Below are 18,064 nucleotides of genomic sequence, written 5' to 3'. Positions count from 1 at the left end.
ACAGAATATGAGGAGCTGGCCCCGGGGCGTCAGATGGCTCTCACCCTTATGGTGTCCCTCTGGCCGTGCTAGGTAACATTCCTGGCAATAGCAGCAACTGTCTGCATCAACTGCCCAGTCATCCAGTCACTGGCTTGGGTGTTCAACATTGGCAACTTACGTGCCTCTTCACTGAGGGCCAAACAAAGCAGTGTGGCTGTAGGCCAACTATCCCTTATGATGAGCCGCCACCCAGAGCTGAGTATGGTACAGCTCCTCCGCGCTGCTGCTGTCATTGCATGTCAGATCATCACAGCCTACACTGTCAGTGATGACTTTCTATGGTCTGCTGCTGTGGTGTGGGTGCTGCTGAGCTCTTTGCTGTTGTCCTCAGCCATTCTCTGGACTTTAAAACTGCTGTTGTACTTTTAAAGGTAAATATATACTGTTTGAAACTTGAGTGATGAATAATATACAATACCTTTTTTTCAAAGAGTGTATGTGTGAGTATGTAATGCCCTGCGATGTACTTGCCTCATGTCCAGGGTGTGTTCCTGCCTCGTAACCTGTGATTCTGTTTCCGGGCCCACCGTGACGTGGATAAACAGTTACAGACAACAAATGAATGAATGAATTATAATTTATTTAGACATGACTTTCAGAGATTGCTATTATGATGCCAAAAAGGTGGTCACATTCCTGTTCACATACTTATTTTATCATTCATTTAAATAATGTGCCCTGTGAAAGACCGGCGCCCCCTCCAGGGTGTGTTCCCGCCTTGCGCCCAGTGATTCCAGGTAGGATCTGGACCCACCGCGACCCTGAACTGGATAAGGGTTACAGACAATGAATGAATGAATATTAATGTAATGATATCTGTTGTTAGATTGTACATTTGATATTTATATCTGCTGTTGGCGGGTGCAACACTAGGTGGCAGTATATAGAGCGCTGTAATTATGTACTATACATCGACGTTTTTATCTCAGTCAAAGTAAGCGTTTGAGACAGAAAGCCGCCTCTCATCCATTCTCAGTTTAACCCTCTTTATCAGGTGAGTACTAAGTTGAAAATGACCATAAAGTAAAACACGCTGGGGCATGTGTGTATCTTCATGTTGACCTGGAAACACATATTTATGTTATTCTCTGTTTGTGTTATGTCCCAGCTGTTTGTTTAAGCACCAGTGTATTAGGGTTTTTTGTGTAAGGTTAACGGTAATAATGCATTTGGCAATATGATCTCATTATTTATTTTATCAGTTTTACACACTTTAAACGTCATTGATGCATTTCTCGATTTATCAAACTAATTCTGTAATCTGGATTAAGTACTGAGTTTGGAGTCGCCATGGATATTGCACATTTTTGCACGTTTATTTTTTTCTTTGACGTTAAATGTGTGTGTTAAGGGGTTTAGTGATTAACTTGCGCGGATTGTAGAGAATTATTTCCTTCAGTTTGTTGTGCTGTTCCATTTTGCGGCCTACCTCTGGTAAATACGCCTCTGCTGGCTGTGGAAGTCTGGGTGTGAGCCAGGAGTGACTCCGAAACTAAAATACATATGTTCTGTGCTTGCGTTTGTGTGTGTGTGTTTGTTTGTTTTGTTTTTGAAATATGGCTAATGATGTTTGTTGCCCTCGAGTCAAACGGGTACCGCCCATCCCTGTGGGGGTGGGGGTGGGGGCATGACCTTGGCCTGAATATTTTTGTTCTTACAATAAAGTGTAAATCTTGTGCTAAAATCTTGCTATCTTACCTTAGCTAAAACTAAATGGACATATTCTATAATATATTGCGATGTATGTTTAAACTATAACTTCAAAATAGTTTAATGAAGTTGTCTAAGACTTTTTAAAAATACAGAGATGATCCTAAAGTACTTATTAGAGCATAACATTGGTTATATTTTCTTTTCATTGTAAGGTTGTTTTTAAAGGTGAGACACATAATGAAATGGTTTTCTAAACCCTGTCCTCGCATACACATTCACTCCCTCTGTTAGCATGGTATACATGTTGGTGCAACTCATGAAATAACTGGAAACTAAAATAATATGTAACTTGTTTTCAGAAAGCTTAAAAGCAGTATTTTGGCATCATCTGGGTACTTTTCCATTGTGTTCAATGTAAAGTACAGTACTTCATTGTATTGCGCTTAACATGTTTGTGGCTTATGCATTTTTCACCGGTGCTTTGTGATGAAGACTGAATAGACATACATCTGTTGTTGTTTGCAAAAGTAGTGCACTTTTTGTGGTCTTTAAACAGTGTGGGTTTATTTGGATTGATTTATTAATGAAATATTCCACTCCAGAAGTGGCACAATCCATGGTGTCTGAAATATTCTGAAATGTTAATTCATACTAAAAGCCACGTGTGCATGTAGTTACCCTGCATATAGCTTACTTTGTACTTGTCTACTTAAACAGTTAGCCATACATCCATGTTGTTCAGCGTAGAATCTTGAGTGATGTTTCAGTTTTGTCAGTAATTGAACTGGCTGTTTTCTTTTTTTGCACTGAATTGGCTGTTTTTTTTATTAAATTTTTTTCCCCTAGGAGTTCAGAGTTTGCACTTTCACATTGCAGCTGCTACAGTTTTAAATATTGCTGTTTGTACCAATGCACACCTTAATGCACAGCCTAATGTTCACCTTAAATGGTTCAGAAACATTAGCAGTAGCAGACGCCACAGTGTCATTTAAAGGCTAAGCACCAGCTATATGAAAGTGTCAAACAAATAAATACAGTGGAATCTGAGTTCCTAACTTGTGTTTATTGATAGTCAGAAAACATGTTATTTCTTACTAATTCAAGGAATAAGGTTTAAAAGACCGTTTTCGACTTTGATCACATTTACAAGAATAACGGTACCTCTAAATTTGAGTTTGGCTTATTGCTAGGCTATTGTCATAAATAATGTTGGTTATTTAGCTAGCTAGATACTGTCATAACGGTGTTTTACCGCTGCGTTGTTCAGCTGTTGTCCACCAGTGACATCACGGTTGCGTTCAAGAACTTCCGTAGCGAGCTCGGGTTTTTCTGCCAATTTAATAAAATTGTCAGTTTTAAAGCAAATTAAGCATGCTATTTTCATTTTAATTCATACTTATATATGTCAGTAACTAAAATAATAATGTGAAATATTCATGGAGGTCCATTAAGTGGTGCTTAGCCTTTAAGGTGGCATTGGAAATTCAAATAAAGGCTGTAACGGCATATTTTTGTGACTCACTCTTTTTCTCTTGCAGGTAATACTGGTTATTTGAGGATATGTGCATCCAGCACCATTTAATCTGTCCTCCACTGGAGAGCTCCGCTGCACACGCCAGTGTTTGTGCTCACATCTAATTGGCTGTTGGCTGCAAAAGGCTATGCGTCGGGTCTCTCATCAATATTACAGATGCCCTGCTGAAATTACCTGCTGTTCTGAAAGAACATTACAGTTAATTGTAAGGTGTGACGTATCCCATCAACCAGTGAACCTGAAGTGTTAAGGTATTTTTATTATTATAATTTTTTTTTTAAAACCTCACTACACTAGTCTTAATGCAGTGATTTAATGACGTTTTCATACCAGCAGTGTCAAATGGCTCCAAAAGCCTGCATTTTTAATTGTAGGCCACAGTTCTTAGGAGTAGCTGAATTGTTTATAGCCTAATAAAAGGAATTAGTAGCATGGTAACTGTTTCATATAGATTTGGACAATGAGACCATTTTATTGAGGAATATTTTGAGAATATGCTTTTAAAAGCACATTGTGGACATCGGTACTTAAAGGGAACATCAACATTCTGGGCAGCTGTATCTTTTAAGGTGTGTTTGAGGGTGTTTCAAATCGATATAATTTCTTTTAGGTATTGTATTTCATTAAGTCATTCCCTGACACTTGAGCTTCGTAAACATATTAGATCAGCTTGCAGCATGCAAACAAACTGTGGAGAGCTGTATTTATTTATTTTTTTTAATTGAACATTGCCTTTTAAGGAAGACTACTGCATGTTTCGTTATGATGAGATCGGGTTTGTGCCTCTGTGGTTATCAAGGTGTCTCCAGATCCTTAAAGTCTTAAGTATGTCTTAAGCCTTAATTTGTCTTAATGTCTTAAAATCCCAAAAGTCTTGCTACGGACACGGGTTCAGATGTGTAGCCTTAACAGACTTTATGAACAGGCTTAAAGGACAGTTGTGTATGTTTTAATCAAGTTACCTATTTCAAAGTTATTTCAAAGATTTTGAGTATCTTGAATAGCACAATATAATGTGTTACTATTAATCAGTGATTCCTGCATCAAGATATTTGCTTGTGCATATATCAAACCAGATAATGGAGAATGCAGCTGCTGCTGTGGGAGGGATTTGTGATTCATTCATGTGCACACAAGATTCATTTAAAAACTTTTCAGCAGAAGATAAAGTAACACACCTGTTTCCAGTGCGTAACGGTTTATTACGTTTTCTATCTTTGTACAACATTTGCACGTCTTTGCAAAAACATTTGAGCACCTATGCTTTTGCGCATTTCAGCTAAATGTTGAGTGGAAGTTATAAACATGTAGATAATATTGCCATGTGAATGACAATGTGACAACCTTTGGAAAGAGTTTATTTGGCAGTTAAAATGGATGATTTAAATTAAATTATGCCCTATTTAGGAGCTCTATCAAAACAAGAAAAGACAAATTCGAGACTAGTGTTCGTGTAGGTCTTGATAGAGCTATTAAGTTGGGCTTAATTTTATCAGATGAATCAGATTTGGCCATTAAATACAAATATTCAACTATTCTCTGCAAGAGCAATCTGTAAATCCATTTGCATGCATTTGTAGTGATTTCCACCATGGTAAGAGTCAATGACAAACATTGGAATATATTTTTGAACATTTAACAATCAGTAGAAGAGACACTGCCTATGGTGAAACATCTGAAATGCAGCCTGTTTAAATCAACAGCCATATGGATTTGTATAATTGAGACAGCACACGTATTTATGTTTAAAATAAACATAACATTTACAACATTAAATTTGACAAACAATTTAATATAATGTAAATATAAACAAATCTTAATGTAATTCAATAAATGAACCATATACATATTTCAGAACGTAAATAAGTGTTTAAGATGAACAAGCAAACATTTTTCTTCCCTTTAATCACTTTCCTACACAAGAAAATGGTCCAAAACAAAAGATTGGACTGACGTATCAATCACAAGGCTGATGAGTGCTCATACATAACTTCAGGTCTTGTTAATGATACAGCTGGCCTTCGAAAATATTCACTCTGATGGTGTCCTGCAAGTATGTTTTGATTTTGTTCTTAATGAGTGACTGTCTTTGTTTGTCAGCTGATTTGTCTTGGTTTTCTGCTCATCATTGACTACACCTTTACTGATGCAAAATAACAAATGGGTTCTGCAAAGTTACAGTAAATAACAATAGTCCATTGGTTGCGTCCAATTGACTGTCTACATCTCCAGTAATCAAGGTCTGACTTGGCTGATCTCCTGCTTGTTTGATCAATGTGAATTGGCAGTTTTAATTGATTTCTGTGGGAAAGATGGGCATCTTCATCCTGCTAAAAGCCTCAACAGTCTCTTCAATCCTTTCATGCTTTGTTGCTGTTTCTGGCAAGTTGGCGTAGCCTTGGAGTTGTCTACAACATGAACTCATGACCTTATGTTGTTTAGCAGTGCTCCATGATAAACACTGTCTACACTTGTGACCATGTTTAACTGCATTGGTTTTTTTTTTCTTTTCTCCTCCTCCCCCCTCTTAAAACAGTTGCATTCTCATGTCTGTAGCGTAACTGGAGTACCCATGTTTGGATTTTACCATCTTTTTTTTTTTTTTTTTTAACTTTGTAGTAATTGAACAATCCCAGATGGAAAACTATAAAAACATTTTTTGCTTCATGAAACACTTCAAAACAAGTTATTTAATGTCACACTTTTCCAGATCAAGAGGAGGAGTAAATATGAAATCACCTATTTTTTTCTGTAAACAAAAAGCTTACCTTTACCTTTAAAATTACCTTTTAATTTAGGAGATTACAAAAATATGTGAAATAAAAAGCATATAGATGCTGTTTGTTCCCATTCTGAATGTGCAGAAACAGAAGCCGATATTTGAGAGAACTCTAAGAAATAAACTGAAACAGTTTTACAATGAGATAAATGGAAGCAATCATGGAGTGTGGATTATGGGATTAAATACATGATCAGTGATTTATGATTGGGTGTAATCTAGTTTTGGCCTGTCAAAACACTTAGATGCCTGAAGTAAAGAATGATATTTCCAAGCCCATTTATGATACAGAGATATTGCATGTCTGGTAAAGTAGTAGGTGATCTGGCAATCGTGTGCAAGAGCCGTAGGCTACAATTATGAATGACTGTTATTACAACATGATTTTGAAATTTCATATTCCAAATGACCCCCCCCCCATTTAAGTTAATGGACTTAAAGGGAGTGTATTAATGAAACTTAAATAGTTAAATGGCTGAAGGAGTTAAACATCTACATTTCTCATTTTATTTATTTAGCCTTACTTGTGGGTTTCGTGGCATAAACTGATTAGAGGACTGAATCCCTCTCTCCAGATTCCAGCATTATCATGAATTATTTCACATTTCTCTAGATCTATTCTCTCACCTTAAATTAAGGGATTGTTATTCATTGAATTATGGGAGCGTTACTATTAAGCCTTTTTTCCACTGCTTCAATCACATTTAAATAAAAAGTCAAGGATTGTTGTTATTTATAAAATTATCTGTTAAGCGTTTAATGTTTATGCATGTCACCTTTGACAGTGTCAAATTAGCATATAGCGGCTTGGTGTTAAAGCTCTGAAGATATTAGCTGGGAGAAGATGGTTAGAGCTGCATTTTGAGTAGGAATTATGAGGAATTTGCTCAGAACTTATTTTTCCTGGCATACCTAGCAGGTTTAATTACTTTTTTTTTTTTTTTGGTAGGGTGGGGGTGGGGGGCAGTGTTTGGCAGGATGTTCAGACAAACTGCCTTTAGTTCAGTAACCAATTTCATTTATCAGAATTCAATTCCATTGTCTGAGTCTTTCTTCACAAACAAGCAGTGGTAATTATTTCTGTGGATAGAAACTTTTCTGCCTTCTGTTCCAGTCTCAAGTAAAAGAGGAAAAATCCACATGAACATTGGGGGGTGGGGGTGGGGGGGGGCTTCTGTGTACAGCAAAAGACACAATCTGACAGAGGAATAACTGCTAGATTTCCATCAGAGATTAGTTTTCTGAGATCAGAGATTTAACCCTTCCCCTTTTGTCTTCATGTGAATCATGCACATGTACTCATTTTTATACAGACATTAGTTTATTTTTTTTGTTGAAAATTAAAGCAGATGTGTTAGAGTATTCAGATTTACATAGTTATAAGACTAAAGGGAACAGGATTGCTGTTAGCCATTTAATCTGATTGTTTTTGTTGTTAATGTGTTTGAAAACACGTTGCTCATAACCAGGAATCTCCCTGTCTCTTGCGCTAATACTACTCAACTAACCAGTCAGGTGTAAGGCATCTCTGAAAGGGTTATCAGAAATGGTTGAAAGCTCTGGTCAGTGGTTGTGGATAAGTTGAGCACAGAGTAGTTGGGAAAACATACTGGATGAGAGGGGTGTTATTGCTATTGCGGCTGCTGCTGATATTACATAAAATTCACATGGAACTGGTGGCACTGAGGATGCATCAACAGTGCCAGTGGGGCTTGGTACAGCCTTAGTCACAAGGGAGGCCACTGTGGTTTCACGGTTGTTGAAAAATGGGTTGTAACACTAGCTTAGAGGTGGGGGGAGGCGGGGTTTGTCTCCGATGCCAGAATTAAGCCTTCTGGAGGTGTCGTGGGTTTTATTCAGCGAAACACTTACAAGGGGTGGATCCCTGTGAAGAGCTAGCAACGCATTGGCTGAGTTGGTTACACAAGGGCCGAGCCCAGTGTGTAAGCTTCGGTGTTAGGTGTAGCTGGTTGGTTATCAGACCAGAAACAACCACTGCAACCCCATTCGGGTTGGGTTAGGATTTAAATGGCCAAAGATTACAAGAATGTTCTGATTGCTGGTAGGAAGAAATGGGGGGAGGCTGTAATGAATTGGCATAGGATGTTTTACATCTTACTCTGTATGTTTTTTAAGTGTTCTGCCATTTTAATGTATGATTCTGTGGTGTCTTTCCCATTGTCTTGTCACTTAATGTGATTTTTCAGAGGTCATTCTGGGTGCTGGCCACTCATCTTAATGACTTGTCTAAGTGAGTAGCGATCACTTTCTGTTAATTGTTGTTGATTGCAACCATTATGGCTTAGCTTCCTATCTCACCCTCTTGGTGGCTTGGATTAATGATATTGTGGGGGTGCTTGTTTCTTAAAACTAATTGGCTGACACTTTTGAGTGTCACTAAAAGAGAGGAAAAGGCCTAATCATGCAGTGTCCTAATTTAAAATGTATATTTTAATAGCTGTGAAGCCTTTGGCAGCAGATATGAGATGGAAGCCTGCATTTTGAATCTCTATTGCCCCCATTTTAATCAAATTATTTAGCTTTTGGGAATTTCAACATTTAAAACCTTGGCTCAAGCTAAATGAATCCTAAGAGGAGTGTGTGATCTTAAAAAATGTGATAACCAATAAGGTGATGACCAAAGGTGTGCTAGTATAATGATTTTTTTTTTAAAGAATACTTTGGAAGCTTCGTGAGTAAAATAATTGCCATTATTATGGAAGCAAATCTGTCTCATCAGACTTTGAAATATTACCACCTTTTGAATTGAACTCGTGAATTTTCAAGAACACCTTTTCACTTTATTATTCAAGGTTAATAAATTCAGATAAAAAAAATTCAAGTTTAAAAAAATTAAAACAATATATTTTAAAGTTGCTCAAATTTGATAGGCCAAATTCAGATGCCAAAATACGAGTTAAAAAATTTGGTGCACATCTGGGATACCAAGGATAAGCAATCGATTCATTAGGATTTTCTGTTTCACCTTAAATGCTACGCTAGTTGCATTCTGTCACTGCTAGATGGCAACATATGAACACAACTTCCATACCGTGGAAAAACTACACTTTTCCACTTTTCCGCTTCCTTCCGCGGATATTATCTCTTTATTCTCAAATCTGAAAGGCTCACTAAAGACAATAAAACAAACTATTGATATCCTGAAGAATTTTACTGTGGATTTGTTATATAATTGTCCTAGAAACATAGCACTGGACATAGTAGATTGTGTGTGGGGAAATTGTTCATTTGGCTAAATTCATTGGGCATTATCTCTTTTATTTTCAAAGTGTCTCAAAAATCTGAAAGGCTCATTCAAGACACAATATAACAGACTTTTAATATCCTGAATATGAAGAAATTTTACTGTGGAATTTTTGTTATGGCCCTGTGAATATAGCAAGTGACATGATGAACATGTGGAAACATGAATTTTGGGGTATATGTCCTATGGCATTTTTATTTTTTAGTTGTCAGATTATCAAGAATCTGAAATTGATATTACAGAAGGTGTAGTACAGATAATATGCCAAAGTGCAGAATTTAATTCATAAGGTTGTTTGTTTAAACACTGAATGTCTATATACTAGACAAAAATAATGGTTATTTCTAATATTATTATAAATATTTATATAGAAATTTGTGTTTGGTAGATTATTTATTTGTACCACTGAAAGGCCTGTTAATTTCCCTTTTCAATGGTGCCACATTTGTAAGGAATATATGTTTGTGGGATGAGTAGTAGAGCTGAGTATGTGGCTTGCGCCGCTGAAATATTTGCCAAATCCTCTCTGCCAAAGCCAATTACATAGGTTGTACAATGTTTATGTAATTTCTTCAGTTTTATTTGTATAAGCTCCATCTCTCAGTGCTGTTCAAATGAAAGTCAAATGTCCATATATTTTGTTCAAAAAGACAAAGGCTTTCATGGGGTGTCCTAATTTTCACATGACTGTGTACCTAAAGTTCATGTACATATTCTGTGGAAACCACTTTGTTTCTATGCACATTGCCTTTTAAGTCTACAACTACAGAGAGCAGTCCTTGTTCTTCTGCATATTGCATTTAGCCTCCTTTTTACCCAGTTCTTCAAAGGCTACAACCCCAACAGGACAGAGGAGGAATGTGAAAGTTGGCCCGTTCTCAGCACCGCAGTGACCCTGATATGGTAGCGATGCTTGTATGAGTGGATATGAGACTGCAGTTTTAAAGCCCTCGGTATCATCACTAGACTTAATAGTCCTCTGGCCAAAAATATCCAGCAAACAGCATCCTGGCCTGGGAATGCCCTGGTATGCCCCCCCCCCCCCCCCCCCCCAAAGAGCTGGAAGAAGTGGCTGGGGAGAGGAGGTCTGGGTTTCTTTACTCAGACTGCTTCCCCCATGACTCGGACCCGGATAAGTGGTAGATGATGGATGAACGTTAGCTTTGCATATGAACAGTCTTGTTTCTCTATATTGTGAAACATAGGGGTGATGAGTTTAATAACTTGATGTAATGTTTGAAACATTAAAGTATGTTTCTTAGGTTGTTATGCTTATGGGAGTCTTACTTTAAACTAACATTTCTGCAAAAGAGATACCCCTTTTATATTTTAGCCCACTGGCTTACTGTAGCAGAATTTCTCCTTTGTATCACTAATTCTGGGTTGTTTTTTTTTTAATTATTTGCTCTGCACACGAGCTCATGTTAAAGATGCTTTACTCTGTTGTGTGCATGTCAATTTGGATGTGGGCGTTTTCTGCAGAGGCAGAATAAACAAAGTATCTTGTGTAGTGAATGCCTTGGAAGAGCTTTCAGGGCATCTTTGCTGTACAGTATACTTTAATATACCTACACTCTCTAAACCATAGTTTAAGCTGTGCACTAATATTGGATGCACTTTTGTAAATAAAAATTCCTAAAATTCACATACACAGAATAACATACTTGGGTGCCATCTTAGCTTAATTTGACTATGCATAAGCAAATATACCTAGGCATTGCAGAAGTATTCAACCACTCTAATGGTTATCAGTGACACTGAAGAAGTGGTTCAACAGAATTCTGGCAAACATTACACACACACTTTTTATGTGAATAAAGGCTCTTACAAAAACTTAAAGTCTTATTGTCAAAATACCTGCTAAATTCAAAGGCAGGGCCCTTGGACAGTGAAAGTTTTTAAACTTATTATCATTATTATCTATTTGTCAAAGGCTGTGAGGATTTGAAGAACAGAAGCAATGGGAAGAAAAAGGAGTATGGGAAAGGGTAAAATAGCCTTGAGTGTGGATAAACTTTTCTACAAAGCACACAAACCTACTTTTGAACCTAAGTGTCCAGTAAACAATGTCTGAAGAGCTAACTGGAAGCAGAAGTCATTATATGTACATGGGGAATAATGTACCTTTTTGATTGTAATGGGATCTAACTGTGGAATGTGAAAGGTGGGGTAATATTCGTATAACCCCTGAATACTGTATAAAAATGAAAGTTTCACAAATGCTTTTTTTTAGTATATCTTCCTAGACCTACTCAGGTTAATGTGTATACTTTTTAACCTGTTTTCATTAATGCTTTTGGCATCTCTTTTTAGACTTATATAATTTATACGTTAACCTGTTTAAGTAAAGAATGGAACCTGTTCTCTTTTAACCTGAAACCCGTCAGTGAATTTTATTTTATTTTTTTTATTATTTTATTTTTAGTGCTTGTTTTTATTTTTTATTAATAGCCGTTGTAATTTTTAATGAGGCATAGACAAAGCTAAGTCAGGCTTTAAAGGAGAAAGCCCTTTTGACCTGACAATTACAATAGAGCTTGTTGTCCTTTTCACCAGTACAAGCTTAATCCAGTGGGTATTCTGATAAAGCATTTGTGTAACGGCTATATGTTATGCTTATACCCTTTGACAACTCCTGCTTTCCTTGGCTGCTCCGAGGTTCTAAAGCTCATTCTGGGTGTTGGAGAGCTGGTTTAATCCTAACGCTTCCACGTCGGGATCTTTTTGGGATGAAAGTCTAATATTTTGGAATGATGGTTCCTCGCCTGTGTTTTTACACAGTAAGCAGAGGTGTGTTTTTCATGAGGCCTGTTCAAGTAAATCTCGCTCACTCGCTTGCTGAAGGCTCTCTCTTGGCCCACATTCAAGCAGGGCGAGTTCAGAACTCTTCTCATCAGCGAGCTCAGCTGGGCTGCCCGCCTCCTCCACTTATGCCAACTATCTTTAGAGTCAGTGCAAACTCAGCATTCTTTCTGCGAGCACCTTTTAAAACATCAAAAGCATGCCTGCAGGGTCCCTTTCAACTCTGCGAAAACAAAAGTGCAGAAGGGAAAGAGGAGGAGTGAAGCAAAGGGAATGACAGAAATGGAGAAAGACAAGTGTGGTTTTTTTTTTTTTTTTTTTTTTTTTATTATTTTTATTTTTTTTTTTTAACGTGTTGGCCCCCAAATTGTCCCCCCCTGCCCCCCACAAAAATTCTTATTGTGTTTATATCTCCAGACTTTGACACTGAGTTTAGGATACAGAAAAAATGTCTGACTGCTATGCATTATGCTAATTCAGTCTTGAATATCAAATTCCCATTTTGAAAAGACACAGCTCAGGTTAATTCTGCTTACTTGTAAGATGTTACCTGGACTTTGCCTACATTAGGATAAAGGTCTTTACCTTTTTTGGCTAGCTTTTCAAAATACAAGAATTTCTCATTTACTGCCCTCATTTATCTGAAATTGTTGAATGGAGCAACAGTACAAAATTACTGAATGTGACCAAACAAATTCCTTGCTTGTTGCCCATGTCCTCTGCCCCCCTCCCCACCACCACCCATATGCTGTAAAGAGCCTGTACATTCTGATAGTGTGCAACGATCACCCTAATAAGCCTGTGTCTTAACAGAACTGAGGATCAACTTAAAGCTAACCGCCCCCCCCTCCTTCCTTACTGTGAATATATCTTTTGCTAGTGTGCTCTCTGTAATGAGTAGTTGTGTCTCTGTAGGATGGCATGTGGAGCATTGTGCAGGTTAGATAAAGTGTATCCCAGTTTTGCTTCCATTATTTCTGAACCGTAAATAAAATGATGAAAGTAAGATTGGGATAAATGCACAAGTTCATATTTATAAAAGATGTAAATCACTGCAGGCCAAACACATGAAACTTGAACTAAAATACAATGAAATGTGACTTTTAAACCTCTGGAATAAGTGGTCTCTTGCGGTCTGAAAGACTAAGATATAATTAACTTTAAGTTGTCTCCAGTGTTGAGTATGTTTTGCTCCCATCTGTGTTACAGAAGCAGAACTTTGGACAGAATCTAGTAGCAGTGAGGGTTGGGTAGGTGGAGCACCATGTGTGTTTATTTATTTGGATGTTGGACATGGAAGATGTTAAATGTAAGGCATTGAGCAAAGGATGGGACAGGGAATCGTTCCTCCTTGGCACTTAAATTTCTATTCCCAATTGTACCAGTGGACCCCTCAGTAGGACAGGACTCACCAGCATTATATGGTGCTTTTTCGATGGCGCGTTTTGGTTTTATCCAGCCTAAAATGACAGCTCATAACATTATCCTGTGGTGTTTTGAAGAGTTTCAAAGCCTAGAGAACTGGGGGACAGAGTAGTGTTCAGTCCAATAAAACAAACATGCAAAAACATGATGCGTAAACAGTGCCTAATATTACTGTCTCCATTTTTCAAAGCCTGCATTTCCTGTTGTAAATGGGACTTTGTAACGTCACCTACTCTGTTTTGTGGGGGGAGTTGTGCTAGTGGAAGCAACCAGGGAAAAGTGAGTCAAGCTGATTCCATTCAGTATCAAATTTGCCATTTAATATAAATGATGCGATTATTACTTTCTGCTTGGCCAGTAACTTCTATTTTAATTGGTGTTTCAGTACACATTCTGTGCTACAGCTTTGTAAACTAAAATTTAAGCTTTTTCTAGAGTGTGGTTCTAGAATGGTTCCTGTGCTGTACTGAGTGTGTATTATTCTCCTCTGAAACAGTGGGGAACATTTTGATGTTTTTATGGTCAAATTTTAAACCTGCTTTTTTCAAGAATTAAAATTAAGGTTTCTACCTGAGGTGGTTATGTGACTGTGTAGTCCTCTCTTAATGATGAATAGACTTCATGACTACATGAAAGTGGTGAGTTTTGTGCTCAGATGTGAGGTGATGATGCATTGTAGTTTACCACTATTTAAGCCACATAAATCATAGGCTAAACTTTCTAATACCGCCATAGAATAATTATTACTAATGTTAGGTACTTGAGTTTTTAAATTATTCAAGCAAGGGACACATGTAAAAGATCATTTAGTTGAAAGAAAAATGTCAATGCAACATGCTATTGATTGCATATTTTTTTGCTGTAGGGTTGCATTTACCTTGGTCTTTCCATAGGTTATAATTGGCCATTAAAAATATATTGATGTGCATATCATCGTGGCCAGTGCAATAAAATGTAAATCAGAGGTATGTGGAGATGCAGAGGTAAACGGTAGCCCTTGATGGAAATCTGGAATCCCTGACAATTATGCCAAATGTCTGTGCACGTTAATAATTAATTCGTCACTTTCCTGACCCAGCATAGCAAATTACCTTGCACAGTGTTATTGACCCTTGGACAGAAACTCCAGCTTCCCCTCCATCTGGTCCTGAGCAAATATAATAACCAGGCTGCTCACCGTCATTGCCCTGGGTCTGGCGCCTATGACATTGTCAGGAGCAGGCTCAAATTGCACATCATAATCATCATTAGTCACCTTGCTGCTCCTTCAGAGAAAGTCTAATATGTGGAATTTGCAAGATGGTGAACCCCTATGCACTGTTTAAATGTCACTGTACCTGGCTGTAGTCAATTAGGGTTCAGGAGGAGTTGGTGATAAATGAGTGGGTACCATCAGGTTAGTTGTGAGATTGTGGGGATAATTACAGGGGCAGACTAGAGAGGAAGTGCAGTAAAATGCAGTGTTGTCTCAAAGTAGATTGTGAAAGGGTGCAGGTGCTAGGTCATCCACAGTAGAGCCTAATTATAGTTACATGAGAGGATCTTTTTAATTCTATGATTCACTGCTGCAGTTCCTGTGAATTAGTGATCTTAAGGATTTATGTAAAAGGAATGTCTAAAAACTGACCAGTGAGAGCAATGAGATTATATTTAGAGGGTTTTAATGTAGATTGGTTGAATGATGGCTGTAGCTCATTAACCTTAATAACAAATCCACAGTTTTTTTTATTATTTATTGTAGGGATGAGTTGGTTATTAGCTTCATGGTCTACTGTAGTATATAACCTTCACAATTATGCGCAATTAACCTATTTGATAACTTGACACCTCTCTCCCAGTGAGTTGTCTGTAAGCAGCCTTCCTCCAGATTTTGATGCAGGATTGCACTGTGCTTACATTTTAATTTAAAGGTTTTGTAAAATATTAATGCACTCGTATCTTTAACAGTTCCTTGATGACTGCTTATTGCATCCCATATGAGAGTTGTCTTTAGCCTGTTAGCCCAAACATTATAGATAATATAATGGTACGCAGTCCCTAAGAGGGCTTAATTACTACTTTAACAGCAGCAAGGAGGGTAGGACTTTCTCAATTTTGCATACAACCAATTAACTTGTTACCTTGGTCAAATACAAAGTCAAAGCACTATCAGTGGAAAGCACTTACTTCCTGGAGAGATTTGGCTTTGTTCAAAGACTGTATATTTAATGAGCATGCTTGCAATTGCCTTATATTATTGCCATATATTAGCTTTTAATTAACATTTAATGCACATTTCAGTTGTATAGTATACAAATATTTTCCACATTTCACAGTTTTTGGCAGCGAACACACACACACACACACCCCTACCTACCCACCCAGAGTTGTCGCCAGCTATGCTCAGTGAACAATTAAGGGTGCCTCAGCAGATCCTTGCTTCCTATTCACAATTTTTGTATTCAAGCATTTGGTTCTTAAATGGATTGGTGTGTGTCTCCATTGAATACTCATTTTCACTTTTGTAAACTTGTCTTCTGGTGGTTTCAAAGTTAAGAGAGGAGAACAGTCTGGATATAATGCTGTTTAAGCGCTCTGGTTGAATTTCAGACTGATCTAATGGTCTGTGAGAGGCACACATCTTTTATACCCCATTTTGCAACCTTAAACATGGATTGATTATCTAAACAAGATCTGAAAACAGGAGGAACTGTCGTAAACAAGCCATAAACAACCTAGGCCATCTGAGTTCCTGGTGCACTGTAACCATGTTTGTCTAACAGACTGAGCTTATCAGATGGGGTAAGGTCAGGGAGCATGTGATCTCCAAACCAGTCAAAATGCCAGGAGAAATGGTACAATTCATATAAAGGAAAAACAATACAACACCACCTTAAACAGCTATGCGAAGTTAAAGCTAGCACTAGGTTTATAAACAAAACTTATTTTGAAAACAGTTCCCATTTTATCCATTTAAAACACTTGACCAAGTGTACATAATGTCACTAAAATGCTTATTTGCTGTGTACTACCAAGCTTGATTTCTCTGTTCCACCTTAAATGGGTGAATAGGCCAGGCTTTTCAAACAATTCTTACACACAATAGAGAAATACTCATTAATCTGCATCAAAATCTTAAACAAACAATGGCATTTAAACCTTTCAGTCATGTTGTTCACTTTCGTATAAAACTCAAAACACAGTCCTACCACTTTTCAAACACTGTTATGCCACACTTTCTTTATATAAAACAAAAAACCTATGACTTTTATTCCTTTTAATCTATCCATATGCATGTGTATTTTATTTTTTCCAGAAATGATTTGCTGTTACCTGTTCAGGAGAAAATTAACCAGCTCTGGCTCTGTTCTGTAGTGTTGCTGCTTGTAAACTGCCGCCACTTCTCAAACATAAGGCCAATGTTTCCTCTCATTTTACTCTGTCTCTGGTCATGGAGATTTTTAGAAGGGCAATGGGGCTTTTTGGGTCTGGTAAAATATAACATTAACTGGTCATTTCATGGCTGAGAGTCACTATTTGTAGACCTGGCCACACTGTGGACTGTAAAATGATTGGACAGAGGGTGGGATCTGAGGGTCAGGAGCTCTGCTCTGTACTGGGCAGTTCTCAAAGAGAATATACTGCTTTAGCAATGCTGTGAGAGTCGTGTTTTAGCTTTGACAGTTTTCTTAATCTATGATCACACACCCTGGACATTTTATGACCAAGTAAATATCCTACAGATTGCTCCTTTAAGAATAAACCTTACCATATCATAGAAAATAGCGCATATATATAAAAATATATAAATAAATATATATATATAATTTTATTTTTAATATAAATGCCTGCATTCGGAACTACATTCCGACTACAAAGTGAACACGCCATTTAAGTAGGCAGATGTTTTAGTGATACGATGTACAATTGATGTGTTAAATGTTTTAAGTGGAATAAAAAAATGTTTCAAAAGCTAGTGCTATATTTGGCTCAAAGTGAAAGTGTATTCAAGAAAGATGCTTGCATATAATGCCAGTAAGACTTGTAAACTGACCCATTTAAGGTGGAACAAACGTTTGAAAAGTTGTGAATAAGAAGCAAAGATCTGTCTCAGACAATGACAGTGGTGTAAGGGAAAGGTGATGACTAAAACCAGCTTTGCCTTGTCAAAATATTTAATGTGGTTTTGGACAGTAAAGGCTTGTAAATGCAGGGAAATTGGTGGCCGCTTATTCACATTTTTTTTTAACCTTATTCTAGCATGGGTATATGTCTTATAGAAATGACCACTTTTCTGTGTAAATGGGTTGATTATGACACGTTTCTTTTAGCGATTGCAGTCCAAAGTTATGCTTGTTTCTCACTGATTGAATTTTCAGTTTTCCTCAAACTTGCAGCCTGCATGAGCTTTGTCAGGGGAAGAGGGGGAGAAGGCAGACGGCTCTCTCCACTGTATTCCCATTTTAAACGCTTGGTGTCACTATTGCTGACTGCTCCTTTTATGCTACTGTCCATACATCTTCATTCTTTTCTTCTAATCTGTATGTTTTAAGATGAACGTAATCTGAAGTGGCAATTGCAAAAT

General features: G+C 37.4%; 1 long non-coding RNA gene across 1 annotated transcript in view; it reads left to right on the top strand.

The window, feature by feature from the left end:
* The first annotated feature begins 921 nt into the window (after positions 1-921).
* LOC136707790 (uncharacterized) overlaps positions 922-18,064 on the top strand; it is a 70,686-nt gene continuing 53,543 nt past the window's right edge. The window contains exons 1-2 of the long non-coding RNA XR_010804247.1: positions 922-1,036; positions 3,234-3,480. This is a non-coding gene — a long non-coding RNA (uncharacterized lncRNA). The remainder of the gene's footprint in view (positions 1,037-3,233; positions 3,481-18,064) is intronic.

This window comes from Hoplias malabaricus, chromosome 9 (genome assembly GCF_029633855.1).
Source record: "Hoplias malabaricus isolate fHopMal1 chromosome 9, fHopMal1.hap1, whole genome shotgun sequence".
Taxonomy (NCBI): Eukaryota; Metazoa; Chordata; class Actinopteri; order Characiformes; family Erythrinidae; genus Hoplias; species Hoplias malabaricus.
The sequence above is the reverse complement of the archived record's forward strand: the minus strand, read 5'-3'. Positions and strand labels throughout refer to the sequence as shown.